At 40.7% G+C, this 19,964-nt stretch overlaps 1 protein-coding gene across 1 annotated transcript in view; it reads left to right on the forward strand.

The window, feature by feature from the left end:
- Positions 1-19,964, forward strand: part of VPS13B (vacuolar protein sorting 13 homolog B) — a 1,301,055-nt gene that overhangs the window by 741,080 nt on the left and 540,011 nt on the right. The window lies entirely within an intron of this gene.

Below are 19,964 nucleotides of genomic sequence, written 5' to 3' on the forward strand. Positions count from 1 at the left end.
GAAGCACCAGCATGCTTGATTACTTAAAGTGAACCTATTGCTAAAATTCAAACTTTGCATGAATCAATAGAATACAATTTAGCATTGCCAAAGCACATTCATTTTTTATGTTAAAACAAATTCTTTATTGAGGCTTGTGTACAAAAGTCAGGGGTTAAATAACTAAGCAAAGCCTGACTTACATTGTTACGTAAAATAGTGGTCCTGAAAAGTTCATAGCTGTACAGATAGCAGTAGTGTGTACTTATTCAAAATCAAACTCTAACATCAAGGTGCAGTTACAATATACTGTACATGGTTAGTAGTATACGGTGTTACAGAGATAATGGGTAAAAGACATTGTACTACCAAGGCGTTGATTAAGTGCCTATTCCGTTGTAAATTACTACAAAGTACCTTTTATGGCTGGACTAAACCCATATAAGAAAAAGGGAAGAGCCTCTGAGCACCTCCAATATAAACCCACCAAGTTGGTTGGGCGTTTATATACAGGTGTTGAGTGTTCCACCCAGTGATCCCAGATTTTATATTTAGAGGGGCAACCTCTATGTATGTAAAGTAGCTTTTTGTAGGGTAGATAGTTTTGATCTCTACCAACCAGAATTGAAATGTTGGGGGGGGCTGCTGGGGGGTGGGGTGCTTGCATCCAGTTGTGGGCTATTACTTTTCTCACACTAAATAGGGTTTCATACAAGAATGTTGTCATGTACTTGTCGGCATCTGGGTCAGGAAAGAGCCAGAGCAGGCACTGTTTGTGGTTTAGAGTCAATGGGGAACCTATTTGATCATTTAGGAAACTTGCCACTTGGAGCCAAAAACCCTTGGTTATGCAGGTAGGGATCAGGTAGGCCTTATGCAGAATATAAAATGGTCAGATAATTATGCTTGAGAAACTGTGGACATCTGGGATCTGTCAGCCACATAGGGTGCACTGTCCAAAGATCATCTTGTTCTGGGAGCAGGTTTTTGCCCTTCATATCTTCCGTTACTGGGATGCCTCAACCTCCAACACCAGAGACTGCTCTTTTCGGCTTAGAACTGGAAAAATGGCCTTATCAGATAAGAATTTTCACTGCACATGCCCTAATTGCTGCCAGATGCACCCTAATGAAAGCATGCATCCTACTCCCTACCTACTGTCTGCTTATGGCCTGAATTCTGTAATGCCTTCCTTTTTGGATTCATTGTACCCTTATTCATAAGCAAAGGGCATTATTGGATAATGTTTTTGCTACTCATTTTGTACTGTACAAATTTTCAATAAAGAACAATATTAAAAAATAAAATGGTAAGATAATTTGGAGGATACCGATTTACAATCATCCAGGATTTATAATCATCCAGGTTACTATCATCCTCTAGTTCTCTACTCCCCCAATCGTTTTTCAGCTAATCTTAATCTTCCAGATTATGGCCCCAACAGTGCTCACTGGGACATTCAGAAGAAATTCTTCTGTAACCAATGCCATTAGTATGTTTTGCAACAAAAAGGTTGCAAAGGTTGAGAGAGCTCTTTGCTTTTACCCATTATTAGATGAGTAGAAGGAGACACCTTTTTTATAAGGCATCAGTTGAGACTGAACCAGCTGATATTAATTTGCACTGACAAGGGGCAGGATTGCTTCTAATTACTGAAATATTTCAGCTGGTGTCTTGGCTTTCCATGCCGTTTTGCACCTCCCTTTCTTTGTGTGTTCAATACTTTTTCCCTGTGTCCTTCCATTTTATTACACATAACTTAATTTCTGAACGTATTTGTTTTGGTGAACATTTCATGTCATTAGCACCTTCAGAAATATATTTACCTAGAAAAATAGTGACGTGTTCAATACTTATTTTACCCGCTGTGTTAAACCGCTGTATAGTCTTGGCCACCGTGCTGCAGCTCAGTTTCAGGGTCTTGGAAATCTTCTTATAGCCTAGGCCAGTGATGGTGAATCTTGGCACCCCAGATGTTTTGTAACTACAATTCCCATGATGCTCAACTACATCGCAGAGTGCATGAACATCATGGGAAATGTAGTTCCAAAACATCTGGGGTGCCAAGGTTGTGGACGTCCCATTGTGGCCGCCATGAACAGTATCACCAACCCCTTCTCCATGTACATCGATCATTTCCTGAAACCTCTGGCCCAGAACCTACCGGCATACATCCGGGATGGCACCCATCTACTTAATACTTTACGTAACTACCGTTGGGAACCAACCTATCTGTGGCTATCACTCGATGTTTGCTCACTATACACATCAATCCCACATGAAATCGGCCTAGAAGCAATAGAATATTTTCTCTCCCAAGAGCCCCAAATCAACTCCAGACAAGCAGAATCTGTTGTTGAATCCACAAAATTCTGCCTTAACCACAACTATTTTTCCTTCGAGAACCAATACTACCTACAAACCCAAGGCACTGCCATGGGTGCCAACTTTGCCCCCAGCTATGCCAACTTGACTATGGGGCTCTGGGAACATCGCTCAATCTGGCATAACAACCCCTACTCTGAGCACATCGTATTCTTCGGCCGATATATAGATGACATACTGATCATCTGGGATGGCACTTGATCTCGAGTTGACGAATTTGTGGCCTACTGTAACACCAACAGCTTAGGCATATCTTTTACTTCTGTCTGTGATCCAGACACCCTCGCCTTCCTGGACCTTGAACTAAGCCACACAGATATCTCATCCGTGCTAAGAACTCACAGCTGCCATCACCCTCAATGGATTTCAAACATACCAAAAAGCCAATTCTGCCATTTGAAACATAATTGCACCCGTTTGGAAGACTACATTGAACAAAACAGCTCATTCAAGAAAAAGTTCTCCGATAAAGGCTATCCTGCCCCCCTAGTGGACGAAGCCTATCACCACTTCCTGAGCGAAATACCGCAATCAAGGAATCTAAAATCTCCCTCGCTCTCCCAAGCACCCAGACTTATCACCCAATTCCATACTCAACACAGAAAGATGGAACACATGCTCCAAAAACATTGGGGCATACTACTAGAAGACCCCCATCTCAAAAACAGCCTTGATGAAAAACCCAAAATTACATACAGAAGAGCCCAAAACCTAAAAGAAAAAATAGCTCCTAGCAAACTAAAAACCCACAGACCCCAACCTTCTGCCTCACCTGCTTTCCTCGATATCAAGGGCATGTACCAATGCCGCAAGCTCAACTGCCTAACCTGCAAATTCGTACAGCACTACTAAGGATAACACATTTCAACTTGGCCAATTCTTCAACTGTTCCACTGAATTTGTGGTATACTGCCTCTTGTGCCCATGCAACCTACTTTATGTAGGCCGCACCACCAGGACATTACGCAAGAGATTTGGAGAACACAGACGATCCATTGAAGATAACAAGAACTTAACGATCCCCAGACATTTCACGGAGTTCCACCAAGGCTCCACCAATGGGCTGCGGGTCTGGATTATAGAAGCCATCCTGAACAATCTCCCTCGAGCTGAGCGCATCAAACGTCTGTGCGAGAGGGAGACTTTGTGGATATACACCCTAGACTGCCTAAAGCCAGGAGGCCCTAATGAAGAGATCGAAACCTATTCCATTCTATAAACTCCCTAGACACTTCCGTATCATCTGCATTCTCCCACGGCCATATCACCTTTAAACTCCCCCAAACCCCCCCGTTGTAAACACCATACACACAACCTTCTTTCCCCATAGTTACCCCCCACCCTTAACATTGCCCTCTGACGATATCATAGTCTAATTACCACCTGCCCCCGTACTTCTTCACTATACTCTATAATTAATCCGCTGCATATGTGCATGCATTCGTGTCATTCATATTTTTCACCCATATGTCACCTATAATCTGTACGATTTCATTTTTTCCATTATCTCCCACTGCACATAATATTTTTTTTTTTTCTTACACCTTTTTATATATATATATATATATATATATATATATATATATATAAATAAATATATCTCTGTTTTTATTATTATTTTTTTTAATTATTATTTTATTTTTTATTTTTGCATTTTTTACTTTTTAATGCTTTTTTAATCCTATTTTTTCTATATATTTTTTCATATATTCTAATATATATTTTTTAATAAAAAAAATTTTCTTATTTATTTTTTATATCTTTTATATATTTTTTTTACACAATTTTTTATTTATTTGCACAACCATTCCTTATCCTCCAGTTTTCTCACGTACATTCCCGCATTACTTTTCTTTCTTTCATTATTATTTTTTCAATTCTTATTTTTTCCATTCTCATCATTACTCCCCCCCCTTCACCTCTTTTTTCCCACCCTGCCATACAATCCGCTTTTACACTCCCTTACGAGCCACATGATCATTCCATTTGTCTACCTCTTTACAACTCCCTTTGCCTTACTACGATTGCACCAGCCTGCGTGTGTCTGACACACACACCAACGCTGCTTGACAGATCAATCCAACTCTGCACCCCGCCCCTTCCCCCTCCCCTTTTCCCTATATAATCAGGACTTGTCATGGCCGTCACACACGCCTGATGAAGGAGCACGCATCCGAATGCGAGCGCTATGGCCACGCCCCCTGGCTCTCCAGCATCTGTCATCTCCACCCAGGGACCAGCTGATGCACTGTCTGACGGAACTACATACCTCGGAGCTTCGGACGCCACCGGAAGCGGCCGGGGAATGACTCCTCCACAGCCCATCGGTCCATCGGATGTGATCTCATGATGTTAAAGAGTAACACTACATGCCCGTTTTTATCAGTCTAAATGTGAGTGCATATTTAAACATTATTAAAGTCTTTTATACACACTACTACCCTTAGAGCGGCGCTGCTCTTTTTTTCTGCTTGTCTGCCCCACAGAGTCCCTTCTGCTCTGAGAAGTTGGCTGCCGCCTACCTCATCCATCTGAACCCAGTACTGTAGGTCTAACGACCACCTCAACGGTTTGCCTCTTGCAAACACCACACTTCCTGATCCACACCACTGTCCCATTTTTCATTTCACTAGTAGCACCTGTCAGCGCTCCATTTCCCATTTGATCCAAGGTTCGCCATCACTTTTTTTTCAGATCCTCAGAGAGTTCTTTTCCATGAGGTGCCATGTTGAACTTCCAGTGACCAGTGTGAGAGAGCGATAACACCAAATTTAACACACCTGCTCCCCATTCACACCTGAGATCTTGTAACAATAATGTGTCGCTTGACACCGGGGAGGGGGGGGGTGATGACTAATTTGTTCCATTTTTGACATTATCACTCGGGGGTGTAGTCTCTTTTGTTGCCAGCGGTTTAGACATTGATGGCTGTGTGTTGAGTTATTTTGAGGGGACAGCAAATTTACACTGTTATACAAGCTGTACACTCACTACTTTACATTGTAGCAAAGTGTAATTTCTTCAGTGTTGTCACATGAAAAGATATAATAAAATATTTACAAAAATGTGAGGGGTGTATTCGCTTTTGTGAGATACTGTGTGTGTGTGTGTGTGTGTGTGTGTGTGTGTATATATATGTATGTATATATAATATACATTTTGCTTCAGTGCTCCCTCATTTAACTTGAAACAAGTCAAGTATGCATTCATTAAAATTGTAAAGCTAAATTCCAAGCACAGTGACATCATCAATGTGCTGTACATGGCCTGAGCAGAGCTTAGAGAAGGACCCAGTGGGTCCATCCACTACATGTTGTACATGTTACCTACAGAAAACTACAGGAGGGGGACAGATGAAAGACCAGCAGTTACTGTGCACATGAGGAGGAAGCAGCATTGATCCAACTACTGTATATTACAGGGAGCTTCTGCACAGAGTCAAAGTTTTACAGTGGGTTACTAAACAGATCTAAAAGAAATACACAAAGGAGACTAAAGATGGCCATAGATGGACCAAAATTCATCCAGTTCAGCAGGGACCAGACAAATTTCTGAATGTGTGGCCCTGTCAGATAAAAGCCGCTGCAGCCAATGGTAGTTGATTACAACTGGACTGGCAGTGCAGTTGGGGCAGTTAATGTTGGGGGCAGGCAGTACTGAAAAGGCAGTTAATGGTGAGGACAGAAAGTACAAGGGGGTGCAGTTGATGTTGCGAACAGGCAGTACAGAAGGGGGACTGTTGAATGGTAGGAGCAGTCAGTATAGTTAATACTGGAGAACAGGCTGAGAGTTGCCCCCACCCCCAGTGTTGCCCAAACACTGACCTTGTCCTTGAGTTCGGGGCCTCCTAGAAGTTGATATTGGATCAGGAGGTTATTCTCTGGGGCTGTTCTCCCTCTCCTGTCCTGGTTCACATGAATCAGATGGGTGGGGCTAATGCAGACAATCATTTTGCAGCTTCCTCCCCTCTCTCCTCTACCAGGCTACGCTGTCCAATCAAGTGGCTTAGTGGAAAGGGTTTCAGTGTCGCTGCAACTATGCCCAGGTTAAGTGGCTCCAGATCGCCTTTGATTTGCAGCTCCAAATGTTAGATTCAGCTGCAGATTAAAAGATGTTTGAGGAGCACTTCCCGAATGCAGAGTGGGTCCCCTGAGCCTTGAGGCCTGGGAGAGAAGAGAGGGGAGGAAGCCCTCTGAGCCTTGAGACCTTAGGCATATGCCGGTGGGAGGAATCTGCTTATCCTGGAATTCAGCTTTAACCCTGTCGCTGTTGTTGATGTAACCATGACATATGTTGTATGTAAACAGAGTTTGTCTGCTTTTTTACTCCTGACTGTTGGCTTTCTAGAAGTGCTTCAGGTGGCTGCTCGATCACTTATACATGTAGAGTAATGCGCAAGCCCCCAGCCTGATGCTCCCCTCCACCTCAGACTCATTTGACCCTCCTGGGTGCCCAAGACTCCATGGTGGGTGTCAAGATGGAGAACAGTGGGAGATCACCAAACATTAATTTACTGATCCGTGAAAAATGAACATGGAAGTGCTCAGCTAGGCAGTTGTTTACTTCCATTGTCTGTCTGCTGTTTTTGTTTTTATTTAATTCTTAGAAAGTTTAGGGACCCCTGCTTTAACTGATCGATACTTACAAAATACTTATAATAATATGCCACTTTTTTTCTGCTCTACATGTGTTTGTTTTACTGTTGGGAGTTTAGAAAATTGTCTTATAGTGTTTGGTTCTAATAACCCTCCATCTTCCCGCTAAAAGGCTCAGCTTACATCATATTAATAGATGAAGATATATATCGACATTTCCCCTCTGACCGCAGAAAATGTTAACCAGATACTACATAAATCATTAATATGATTTCTACTGTAAACCTGCAATGCATTAGGATAGGGTTATTTGTATAAAAATGCAGACAATCAGCTCTCATCTTCCTTTGTCTCACAGTTCCCTGAAGCACAGCGTTACAGCATAATGGGTGAGGCATCAATGAGCAGTGATCCCACCCTCCTCTTCCTTCATTGGCATCACTAATACAGAACAGATGAGGGTGTTTCATCTGTAGCTTGAAATAATCTTAACTGGTCCTCCTATTTTCATTAATATGCCTTATTTCTCTTCAGTAAGCCATTCATGTCTGTAGGGATTGATGGACAAAAAAAAAAAAAAGATGATATTTTTCTCTTTGATTTTGGTAGTACTGGGAGGGTGGGTTTCAGAGTTTAGAAAGCTGGTATGTTATAAGCTTGTGGGTAAATTCTTCAAAGCCAAACTATTCTACATTATAAGCAAGTCATTGGTTTTCATGACACCCAATGTCAAAAAACAACTTTTGATGTGTGCACCTACTGCTTATACAACCTAAATTAAATTAGTCCCTTCTCTTGTATTACCTTCTGGTCACACAGCTGTACCTAAAAAAAATTAAAAAAAAAAAAAAAAAAAAAAGGATGAAGGATTAGTCACTAGTATTGCCAAGAAGTTCTCTGGCAGAAGAGAGAAGTACAAGCCCCTCTAAGTGCAGACAGTTTACAGGTTTATTAAATGCAATAGAATAAAATAAAAAGGGGCGACTCACATGGAGTGATGTATGACAAGCATATCAGGAAAGGGAGTCGGGATGTCAGCGCTGGATGTCCGCGATGTGGACCACCAGGGTCTGCTGTTGTGTGGAGGTGGCCAGGTGGAAGACCTCAGGTGGAAAGCCAAGCAGAGGGGATGAAGCTGGACCGACCCCACCCCCCCTCTGGTGATGTCATCTGCACGCGCTGTGGCCTACGCGGCGGTCCAGCTTCATCCACTCTGCTCTCTCTTGCCTGTCATTTAGAGCCTGCTTCTGCTCCTGCCCTAGTGCTTGGACACATATCCTAGGATCCCCTCATTCTTGTTGGATCACTTCCTCCTGTCCTATGAACTTTATACTTATATGGACTTCTTATGAACTATTTATACAGAGACTGCCCACATTACACAGGGTCTGGTTACCTGTTGAGCCTACTTTTCTTGTTGTGTCCAAGAGGTTCTCTCCAGCTGATCTTTCTCCCCTTACTAAGCCATGTTCCACACTATGTGTGTGTTGGTGGCAATCTTGGTAGTTTAGAGCCGCAGGATCAGTGTTGCACGGTGGTCCCCTGCACAGCTTTCTCTCCAGCAAGGGTAACAGTAAGCTGCACAGAAGTGACATCACCAAATCTCATGAGAGTCAGTCATAGGCAGCAGTGCCTTTTACAGGAAGTACATTGTTATTTTACAGGAGAAATTTCAGGATAAAGGTACATTTTAATTTGGGGTAATTCATTTCTAGATGACCCCTTAAAGAAAGTCTTCACTTTTTGAGTTCATGTCCGCTTTAAGTAATTGACAAACAAATTATAGGCATCACCAAGTAACTGCTAAGCCATTACACCAACATTTTTTTTTTCTTTTGGGGAAAAATATTTAAATTTATATGAGTGAAAGCTGACCGCAGTAAGCACCCCCAGTACATTATATGATTTATCCCAATTCCTGTGACCGAAACATTTGCTGGACCTCTTCGTCTGCACCTAAATGTGGTGTAAAATATAAATAAGGGCATGAGAAATAAAAAAAAGTAATCCATGCACCAAATACTATCATTGTTAACGCATACAATTACTATATTCATTATTTTTCACTCTGCAAAACTATAGTGATATTAAACCTGTTTTTTAAGCACTTTCAGCAGCAGATTGAATCACTTACTGAGTATGCATCTTTTTTATCTTTTAATCTTTGCCTATGTTCCAGTTTAAGCTAGTACTGTGACCACTGCCCCAGGTTTTCTGTTTCAGGGTGGCTTCTTTCTCTTTATGCATCCTATGGCGCAACCCTTGCATGCAGGGACTAGAGTTGTGTCTCCTACACTGTGTGCATCAATAGGAAAACACAGCCCCATAGCCATACAAGGCACACCGCACCTCCTACCTCATCTTTCCTCTCCCTTCTCCAATCAACAGACTGACTGGCGACTGTATTGTCCACTGTTAACGCTTTCCTGTGAAGATCGGAAGTTCAAGAAAGAACAGGAGCCAACAGTATTGAAAGTTGTAAACTGGAAGTGCTGGAGTAAGAATTTTAACAAATCGTTTACTGGAGAATGTTTGTGCTCAAGGTGCTAACATTTAAAAAAAAAAAACACTGAGGGTTTAATACCACTTTAAAGTGGTTGTAAACCCTTACATACCACTTGTACCTAATAGGTAAGCCTATAATAAGGCTTACCTGTAGGTACTGAAAATATCTCCTAAACTTGCTCCTTGTTTAGGAGATATTTACCATATACCCTTGCGCCAACGTCATTGGTGCATGCGCATTGAAGAAAGGGCACGATCATGCCGTTTCTACAGGGCCCATGCCGTGACTGTCAGCTGCCACGCGACTCCAGCCAGTCCACGGCTCTGGAAGGAAGAGGGGTGAAGATGGACAAGGCCACCAGCGGGGACATTACGGGCTTCGTTTGCAGGTAAGTGACACATAATGGACTAGTATGCGGTGCATACTAGCCCGTTATGCTTTTATGCTTATGTTTTTACTTTGCAGGGAACAAAAGAGGAAAACCCATCAGGGTTTACTTCCTCTTTAAAGGATCACTAAACTGTTTATCAGACAGTAATTTTTGACACAATTTTCATATTATTTTCATTGTACTAGTTTACAAAAAGAGCAAACCACTTCTACTAAGGGCTTATCAGTCTCTATATCAATACCTAAATATGTCATGTACAGTATACACATGATTAGGCATGATATTACATCTATTAAACTGGTTTTAGCTTTGATTGCTTTGGGACTCATGTGCCTTCTGTGTATATGCCAGTGCCCAGATTTTGTGATTGACAAATCTGTTTTATATGTACTGTAATTTTTTGCAAAGCCCAATATGTACAACTTGAAAAAGGGCTTATTGCATATTATTTTTTTATTTACAGTAGTACCTTATACCTTTCCTCTGTCCACCCAGTTCTATCCTACTCTCTTAAGTTTGCAGACAGCATTAAAAACATTAAAGCACGCATTCTGTATGATCATCATGTGCACTTTACACTTGTCTGTGTTCATTTCCACCTCTGCTTAGTTCTTACGAGGCTTCTGTTTTATGTCTCTTCTGCAATTAGAAATATGTAGAAAATTTAGGGAGGGGTACAAAGCAAATAATTTTGAGTTTTGCTCCTTAGAGTAAAGTTATGAGGGACTCCCACTCATAACTCTACATTGTTAGCTTAATATCATTGGAAAGTACTTTTTTTCATGACCATGTGCTGTATTGGTTAAAAATGTTTTCAATTCCAAATTTTGCCTTTCTTTTTTTGTTGTTTGGTTCTTCTTTGGCATAGATCAGTTACATTTATCTTGTGTATGTTTTATTTTTATTATTTTTGGGGGTTGACAGAATTATTGTATAGATTTTCTGTCTATAGCCAAGTGGAGGTTTATTTTCCATCACTAACATGGAACAAGAATGGTGCCAGTGACATCTAGATCTTGCTATTCACTAGATTTTCTTTAACCACTTCAGTACCGGGCACTTTCCCCCCTTCCTGCCCAGGCCAATTTTCAGCTTTCAGCGCTGTCGCATTTTAAATGACAATTGCGCGGTCATGCAACACTGTACCCAAACAAAATTTTTATCATTTTGTTCCCACAAATAGAGCTTTCTTTTGGTGGTATTTGATCACCATTGGGGTTTTTATTTTTTGCTAAACAAATTACAAAATACGGAAAATTTTGAAAAGAATACGTTTTTTCTTTGTTTCTGTTATAAAATGTTGTAAATAAGCATATTTTCTCCTTCACTGATGGGCACTGATAGGGTGGCACTGATGGGAATTAATATGCAGCGGCACTGATGGGCACTTATAGGCGGCACTGATGGGCACTTATAGGCGGCACTGATGGGCACTTATAGGCGGCACTGATGGGCACTTATAGGTGGCACTGCTGGGCACTTATAGGTGGCACTGATGGGCACTTATAGGCGGCACTGATGGGCACTTATAGGCGGCACTGATGGGCAGCACTGATGAGGAGGCACTGCTGGCTTCTGAAATACAAGAAGGGGTGTGCAGTTTCTCCACTGAGAACTCTGAAAAAAACATTTTTAGTGGCATGACAAAGGCTTAGAACAATGTTTTTTTTTTTTTTTTTTTGTTCTTTTTTTGGCTGTCTGTGCCTTTGCCTGTCCTGGTGGCAACCACAAAGTGTGGGAAAATTTACCCAGTGAGTTCCCAGATAGACATCTAAAATGTTAGCTATTTTAACAGGTTTTTAAAAAATGCCTCAAGTTAGGCTTTTTGAATACCGTATATACTCGAGTATAGGCCGCCCCGAGTATAAGCCAAGGCACCTAATTATACCACAAAAAACTGTGAAAACTTATCGACTCGAGTATAAGCCTAGGTAGGGAAATGCAGCAGATACTGGGTAAACAATGCCCATCTGCAGCCTCACTGTGCCCATCTGCAGCTGTACCTGTGATAACTAAAACAGCGGGTGTCTCCCGCTGTGTCATGCCCATCTGCAGCTGTACCTTTGATAACTAAAACAGCGGGTGGCTCCCGCTGTGTCATGCAGTCTGTTCAGCAGTCCGTTGTAACAAAGCCCCTCCTCCTCCTCCTCTGTGATAGACGGAACACTGATACAGTTTCCCAGAATTGTATCAGTGTTCCAACTATCACGGATGAGGAGGAGGTGGGGCTTTGTTACAATGGACAGCCACACAGACTGCATGACACAGCAGGAGACACAAGCTGTTTTAGTTATCAAAGGTACAGCTGCAGATGGGCATGACACAGCGGGAGACACCCGCTGTTTTAGTAATTACAGGTGCAGCTGCTGATGAGCACACTCACTCGAGTATAAGCCGAGGGGGATTTTTTCAGCCTAAAAAATGTGCTGAAAAACTCGGTTTATACTCGAGTATATACGGTATATAACACAATTTGCTTGTAGCTAGGGTAGCTTGATATGTAAACACTTCTCTTAAAACTGGCTCTCTAATAGGGGGACTTGGCTGTCATCTGTGGTTGCTTATTTCAAGTTAAATACAAAAAGTCTGCCCCTGAGATCCAGGGTTACAGCAAAAGGCAAGGCCCCTTTTCAAATCTGCCCATTCTATTTGTATACATTAGTGCATGCATATGGTATAAACACGGGGTGCGTTCATTTTAAATGGTCTGCCAGCATGCAGCAACAGAACAAAAAAAACAGACTTTCACCCTTATTTTACCACAGCACAATACAGTGCACTGGAGGTGCGTTGTAGTACACTGCAATGTTGTTCATTGACAACTACTGTAATCTGTGTGGGGTGCCACTCTAAATGAATGGCACTGCAACATCATGCACACAGTGCTGTGTGTAGCATTAATGATTGTCATCACAGTGCATAGGTGTGAAGGGGGCCGAAAGCTATTGCTGTGTAGGTAAGCTTATACCATGCTGGTAGGTTAATTGGCTCCTGTCTAAATTGGCCCTAGTATATATATGTATGAATGTGAGTTAAAGGAGAAGTGTAGCCAAAGCTCATTTGGCTGTACTTCTATGGATCACAGGAGTGCAATTTAGTTTTGAGACCTGTTTTCAGCAGAGAGTGGGCTGAAGTCTGCTGACATCACAGAAGTCGGTCCAGGGTCTGCATCATCACGACAATGGAAGTTGGGATCCACCCGGGTCCCTGGACCGACACCTGGCTTAGCCTCTCAGTGAGCCGCTGAGAGCCTTACCTGGCTGCTCCACCCCCTCCACATCCCAGCCCTCCAATGAGCGAGAAGGGGGCATAGCTGAGAGCTGTGACTGACAGTCAGCAACTCTCTGTTTAGGGAGCTGTCAGAACCGAGCAATGCATAGGCGCCAGGGGACAGATGCAGCATTGGACCGATGCTGCATCTACCTAGGTAAGTATTAATCTGCAAAAAAGCCCAAAGCCATACTTCTATCTTAAGCCTTATATACGCAGAGTTTTAACCCAAAAAAACGATCAGCTCCAGTCGGGGCCGCTGTACTAACTATGCAAAGTTAGTGCTGCATTTCCCCCCCCTGAGCTGTTGTGTTCTGACAGGGGGAAGCCCCCTGCCAGAACATTCCTATCAGCACTCTCTGACAATGGCTGAAAGCACTGATCGGGAGTAGGTCAACTGCTGGTTTTCCAGCACGCTCGTCTAAAAAGCCAGACAAACTGACTTACACACGGCTCGAATGTCAGCATTTTTTTTTCTAACCGGCCAATGTCTCCTGTCATTCGGCCCCTGCGTACAGTGTTTTAGGGAACTTAGATTGTAAGCTCCTGGAGGGCTGGGACTGATGTGAATATACACTATTTATGTGTAAAGAACTGCATAAATTGACAGTGCTATATAAGAACCTGTAATAAATAAATAAAAATACCTAGGCCCTTCAAAGATCCTCTTGTGTGTTGTGAACAGCTTTTATACAGGGGATGCTTGGATACGACAGTGTTCATCACTAAGGTATACAGCTGTGCTCATAAATTTACATACCCTGGTAGAATTTGATTTTTTGGCCATTTTTCAGAGAATATGAATGATAACACAAAATCTTTTCTTTCACTCAAGGTTAGTGTTTGGCTGAAGCCATGTATTATCAATCAACTGTTTACTCTTTTTAAATCACAATGACAACAGAAACTACCCAAATGACCCTGATCAAAAGTTTATATACCCCATTTCTTAATGACGTGTATTGCCCCCTTTAACATCAATGACAGCTTGAATCTTTTGTGGTATTTGTGGATGAGGCTCTTTATCTTCTCAGATGGTAAAGCTGCCCATTCCTCTTGGCAAAAACTCTCCAGTTCCTGTAAATTCTTGGGCTGTGTTGCATGAACTGCGCGTTTGAGATCTCCCCAGAGTGGCTCAATGATATTGAGATCAGGAGACTGAGATGGCCACACCAGAACCTTCACTTTAATCTGCTGTAGCCAATGACAAGTCGACTTGGCCTTGTGTTTTGGATCATTGTCATGTTGGAATGTCCAAGTACGTCCCATGCGCAGCTTCCTGGCTGATGAATGCTAATGTTCCTCCAGTATTTTTTGATAACATACTGCATTCATCTTACCATCAATTTTGACCAAATTTCCTGTGCCTTTGTAGCGCACACATCCCCAAAACATCAGCGATCCACCTCCGTGTTTCACAGTAGGAATGGTGTACCTTTCATCATAGGCCTTGTTGACTCCTCTCCAAATGTAGCATTTATGGTTATGGCCAAAAAGCTCAGTTTTGGTCTTATCACTCCAAATGACTTTGTGCCAGAAGGTTTGAGGCTTGTCTCTACGCTATTTGGCGTATTGTATGCGGGATACTTTGTGGCATTTGCGTAGTAATGGCTTTCTTCTGGCGACTTGACCATGCAACCCATCTTTCTTCAAGTGCCTCCTTATTGTGCATCCTGAAACAGCCACACCACATATTTTAAGAGAGTCCTGTATTTCACCTGAAGTTATTTGTGGGTTTTTCTTTGCATACTGAACAATTTTCCTTGCAGTTTTGGCTGAAATTTTAGTTTTAGTCTACCTGACTGTGGTTTGGTTTCAACAGAACCCCTCATTTTCCACTTCTTGATTAGAGTTTGAACACTGCTGATTGGCATTCTCAATTCCTTGGATATCTTTTTATATCCCTTTCCTGTTTTATACAGTTCAACTACCTTTTCCCGCAGATCCTTTGACAATTCTTTTGCTTTCCCCATGACTCAGAATCCAGAAATGTCAGTGCAGCACTGAATGAGAGGGTCTGTCAGGAGTCCAGAAACTCATTGACCTTACACACACACACACACACACACACACACACACACACACTACAAGCAAACAGATCACAGGTGAGGATGGTTACCTTTAATAGCCATTCAAACCCCTTTGTGTCAACTTGTGTGCATGCTATCAGGCCAAAATCTCCAGGGTATGTAAACTTTTGATCAGGGTAATTTGGGTAGTTTGTTTCATTATGATTCACAAAGAGTAAACACAGTTGATTGATAATAAATGGCTTCATCCAAACACTAACAATGAGTGAAAGAAATGTTTTTTGTGTTATCATTCATATTCCCTGAAAAATGGCCAAGAAATCATAAATTCTGCCAGGGTATGTAAACTTATGAGCACAACTGTATGTGGAGTTAACGTTATGGAGATACTGAGAATGTCATCATTCAGCCCTGAAAACTGAGAACGTTTTGAGGTGTGAATGAATTATTGAGGGTACAGCACCAGAAAGAAAACGAGTATTGAAACCTTGAGAATGGAGTTGTTTTTGTTTCTTCTTAACGACTAAGGGCAACATTATTTTTACAAGAAAAGTTTGCCCAGTGTTGGGTTTAATTATTCTTGGCTGATGTTATTACGATTATCTTGATTTTTCATTAACTCAGGTGATTGGTTCTGAAGGACATTCTATGCTGCACCTAATTTAAATGTTTGTGCGGCCAGTAAGCCTTGGGACCCATCCGTAATTATCCACCCCTTGTGCATTTCCCACCGTGTCTTTGTGAGTTACTTTTAAAGCATTGAACATTGTCAAACAAAAATAAGTTTCCTCGGGCCGTATTTATGAATTTTTGAACTTTGTATGTTTTGCGTACAAGTCGTCCTCTATTCTGAGGGCTGCAAGGCCGACTGATTATTTTTCAAAGTCTACTTTAAAGTGGAGTGAACTTCTAAATGAATTTTTTTCGTCTCTCGCTCTTAAAGGGAGAAGGGGGGGGGGGCAGGGAACCCATCTGAGCACTTGTTTACATTGAACTGGAAAAAGGAGGCATTTGCTTACAATATCCATAGATGATTTATATTTTGAGCTGTGAGTAATTCTTTTCACGCTGACAAGTTTATGGTATGCATTGAACTCCTGTGTGTGCTTATGGGCAGAGGGCAGGCTGAACACCATAGCTTCCTGCATTCATTTCAATCTGGGTGGCTGCAGGGGTATGCAGCAGGAGGGGAGAGGCTTAGGTTATTTCTTTCAGATGAAAGTTTGAAAAGTGTTAATCTTTTTTTTTTTTTTTTTAACTAGATTCAGATTAAGGCTGGAGAGCAAAGGTAATGCAGGCTTGAACACACCACTTGTTACTGTTTACCTAGGCCTAAACAGTGGTCGAAGTGTTTAGTCCTGGGGGACACTTTGTGATTGAACAAGAATGTTCAGTTATTTTGATAAGGCCTAGCACCAGTGTGGCCAAAAAGCTGCGATCATCTTGAGGCCTTGAGGCGGGCCAAGGATGAAGACCTTATGTGTTTTGTTCTTCCTGATGCTCAAAGATAAATTCCTGCTAAGAAAATAAACTTTGTATTTGGACCAATTTGCAAAGCATTGGTGAAAGAATTAAATTGCTTGTTAGGACTTGGCGTGAGAAGGTGTGGGAAAGTTGTATAGAAAGATGAGGGAGCTCATGTGCGATATGGGGATCACTCTCTGTTTATCTGGATCCAGTGCAATAAGAACAAGTGGAAACCAGATAAAATAATTGCATGTTCATTTGTCACTGAATAATAATGAGTTTAGATATCATTTGGAGAACCTTCCCCCAGCAGCATATCAAGCACAGAAAGGTGAACTGATGGAAATTAGGGGTGCAGATCGCTCTCAAGTATCATTCCCCCCAGCGGGAATGGCAGGGATCCTATGATGTGTTCTACTTTGGTGTACAAATTGTAGTTTCTGCACAAAAAAAATAATAATGGTTTCTTTGATAATCGTAAAAACCATATCAACAGTTATGCACATTTGCAACTGATGTACAGCATCCAACATGTACATACCATTGCTGCACAAAGCATGACAGGTGCTTTGTGAAATATGTTAACTTTCTTTTTTTTTTTTTTTTTTTTTTTTTACACTGCTTGGGCTGGATTTTACACCCGCCTATTAGAGTTTAGTGGTAAAGTAGTTCCAGAAGCTCTATATATTAGTGTAGTAATAATACCTAATTTATTATGTTGTTGCAAACTATGTTTGACCTGTTCTACTTTCCTACACAGAGTTAAATTTTTCTCCCTTTCTTTTCACTCCTTCCCTCCTTCATGTTTTTGTCCTTCAGAGTGAACTTTTCCAAGTGGCATCTTTTAAGTGTGTTTATTTCAGCATTTAACATTGTAATTGCTGTAAAAGTATACAGCTCTTACCAGTGTTATGCAAGCTTTCATAAGACCACCCATGCTGGAATGTGCTTATTACAGCATTTCACGTGGCTAAATTTGATGGAGAGGTCTACAAGTCACTTGACGGCACAACCTGGCTAATCAGGCCAAATGACTTGAGTAAATACATCGCACTATTTTTTATTCCTGGAGTGTCTGCATAGTGTACACAATTTACAACCAGATAATGAAGCTGAATGACACTGGCAAATACTGTATTATTTTCTTAGTAAGCCAGGTGCCTGGATCATATTCAAAATCCTCATTTATCGTTCACAGTTTCATAAACTGTTGACTGTATGCTGTTACATTATTGGGAATTGTGTAAGGCATATATAATAGCTGTACTGCATGTACTATTTTTATAGATAGATAGAGATAGGCTATGGCCATATTTTTCTAGCCACAAAAAGCCAATTGAATTCTTTCTTTTCCAAGAGTGCTCTGTAAAAAATTTCAGTTTTAATGTAATTGGATGCTTTGGGCAACAAGCAGAAGCATAGTTATGCAGTATGTGATCCAGAGTCCTATGACATTTGTTTTTATATAATTAATCACAGCACAGAGTCTATGTAGCTAATAATCTTTCCTGCAGAACAGGAGTCATTGATGTAATGCTCACCATGGGTGCTCTCTATAAAAAATGTGTAATTCTAATATAAGTTTGCATGGGTTTGCAATGTAAAATGTATTAATATAGTCCTACAGCGGAAGAGGAGCCCAGACTGTGTGTGCTATATGTCCACATTCTAGCAAATCGTGTATAACTATGAACAGAAAATGTAGTCATGGACTTATGTGGACATATAGAAGAGAAAATGAGTACCATAAAAACAACTTTATTATGTACCATTAAAAATCTATTACACAACATTAAAAATTACTCTGCACATAAGGGCTCACAACATGCAAAGATTCCGATTAAAGTTCATGTGGACTCAACGCATTTAGGGAATCCTTCAGACACACATGTGATGCAATCAGTACACTTGAAACCACTCCTAATCTTTAATAGAGTAATATTAGCCAGTAGGGTAGACTGGAATTTATAGCATGTGTATGTTGCCCATAGAGATGCAAATGCATAAACCAAAGTGAAGCCACTGCCTCTCGGGTCTTGTACACATAATCTTCAAATAAAATGACCCACTTCCCAATGGAGGAACCATCCAGACCTAATGTGAGTATATTACTAAGAAGACAGCGTGGTAGTCAAATTATTTAAGGCACATATATTCCAAAGAGGGGGCTCTTGATATGTACCTTAGAAAAAACTCAGTTCACATGAATCCAGCCTGTCTGTGACTACATATTCTGTTCATAGTTGTACATATTTTAGTATAGTATATGACCACTGCTTAAATTGACGCTTTGGAAATGTATGCGTTTGTATTTTCTTGTGACATTAGATGGTAAGTTTTAGAGACACACTGGGATATGTAGGAAAAGTTAGCAGACTGAAAAAAATTATATACAGTATATTCGTAAGGAGCGTAACTTGGATATATTGTGTTTGTGTGTGTATATAGATAGGTAGATAGATAGGTAGATAGATAGATAGATAGATAGATAGATAGATAGATAGATAGATAGATAGATAGATAGATAGATAGAGGAGATGGGATTGCTGTAAGTAAAAATGTATTGAAAATGTAAAAAGATTACATCAAAATTGAATGGTATACACGGTGACGTTTCGGGCTAATGCAGTTAACGCCCTTCTTCAAAACCACATACCTACAAATGACCACATACATGGACCAATATTATAGCTCATTATCATCATCACTTGATTGAATAATTAAATCATTAGACAAGCTGGAATCAATTCTTAATGAAGTATACAGCGTTCCTTATCATTATATATCAATTGATTCAGAAAACTGGAACGACTCTAAACTACAGGTGTATTGAATCTCTAACATTGCAAAGATCTAATCGATCGAACAGTACATCTAAAGAACAAAGAAAATATAATAATCATATATTAATGTCTATATAGACTATTAATTGATATATAATTGATTGATATATAATGATAAGAAATGTATACTTCATTACTAATTGATTCCAGCTTTTCTAATGATTTAATTATTCAATCAAGTGATGATGATAATGAGCTATATATTGGCCTATGTATGTGGTCATTTGTAGGTATGTGGTCTTGAAGAAGGAGGTTATCTGCATTAGCCCGAAACGTCCCCGTGTATACCATTCAATTTTGATGTAATCTTTTTACATTTTCAATATATTTTTATGTGCAGCAATCCCATCTTCTTTTTCTATATTTTGGCCTTTGGGAAGGCCGGATTGCTTGCACATTCATATATATATATATATATATAACTTTTTTTTTAACTAAAATTGTAGGGGAAAAAAAAAAACAGTTGACTTACACCTAAGGTTATGTTTACTTCTCAAT

Source organism: Aquarana catesbeiana, linkage group LG05 (genome assembly GCF_042186555.1).
Source record: "Aquarana catesbeiana isolate 2022-GZ linkage group LG05, ASM4218655v1, whole genome shotgun sequence".
NCBI classification, from domain to species: domain Eukaryota; kingdom Metazoa; phylum Chordata; class Amphibia; order Anura; family Ranidae; genus Aquarana; species Aquarana catesbeiana.